General features: G+C 43.6%; 1 pseudogene across 1 annotated transcript; it reads right to left on the reverse strand.

Moving 5' to 3' along the window:
- Positions 1–4: 4 nt before the first annotated feature.
- On the reverse strand, positions 5–1,049 carry LOC101307947 (annotated as a pseudogene; the record flags this gene model as incomplete). Its single annotated transcript, XR_185413.1, has 1 exon — positions 5–1,049. The product of XR_185413.1 is annotated as a photosystem II CP47 chlorophyll apoprotein-like (transcript).
- Between the last annotated feature and the right edge of the window lie 6 nt (positions 1,050–1,055).

Genomic DNA, 1,055 nt, shown 5'->3' on the forward strand with positions numbered 1-1,055 from the left:
CGAAGAAGAAGAGCAAAGCAAACGAAGCATGCCCAAAGGTAAACCAACCCCTTGGACTGCTACGAAAAACACCATCAGATTTCAAAGTAGCACGATCTAATTCAAAAATTTCACCCAATTGAGCACGTCTAGCGTATTTTTTCACAGTAGCAGGGTCGCTATAACTGACCCCATTCAGTTCGCCGCCATAGAACTCAACAGTTACACCTACTTGTTCGACACTATATTTTGATTCGGCCCTTCTAAAAGGAACATCGGCTCTAACAATTCCGTCCCCATCGACCAAAACAACTGGAAATGTTTCAAAAAACGTAGGCATACGACGTACAAAAAGTTCATGCCCCTCTTTATCTCTAAAGATAGGATGTCCTAACCACCCAACAGCTATTCCATCCCCGCTGTCCATTGAGCCCGCTCTGAATAATCCCCCCTTTTTGCCGGATTTATTGCCGATGTAATCATAAAAAGCCAGTTTTTCAGGAATTTTCGACCAAGCTTCGGATAAACTTTGATTTTCGGCTAAGCCAGCACCAATTCTTCTATATATTTCTTAGTTGGAAGTATCCTTGATCCCATTGATAGCGCGTGGGACCAAACAATTCAATCGGGGTAGTTGCTGAACCATACCACATAGTTCCAGCAACTACAAAAGCTGCAAAAAAGACAGCAGCAATACTACTGGAAAGGACGGTTTCAATATTTCCCATACGTAATCCTTTGTATAGGCGTTGGGGTGGACGAACACTAAGATGAAATAGACCTGCCAATATGCCTAAGGTCCCTGCTGCAATATGATGAGAAGCTATTCCTCCCGGAACAAAAGGATCAAAACCCTCCACACCCCACGCTGGATTTACGGCCTGTACCCTTCCGGTTAGTCCATAAGGATCGGACACCCATATTCCAGGACCATACAACCCTGTTACATGAAATGCACCAAAACCAAAGCAAGCCACCCCTGAGAGAAATAAATGAATTCCAAAGATCTTAGGCAAATCCAAAGAGGGTTTTCCTGTACGTTCATCAGTAAATATTGCTAGATCCCAATACACCCA

This window comes from Fragaria vesca, unplaced genomic scaffold (genome assembly GCF_000184155.1).
Source record: "Fragaria vesca subsp. vesca unplaced genomic scaffold, FraVesHawaii_1.0 scf0510963, whole genome shotgun sequence".
Classification (NCBI taxonomy): domain Eukaryota; kingdom Viridiplantae; phylum Streptophyta; class Magnoliopsida; order Rosales; family Rosaceae; genus Fragaria; species Fragaria vesca.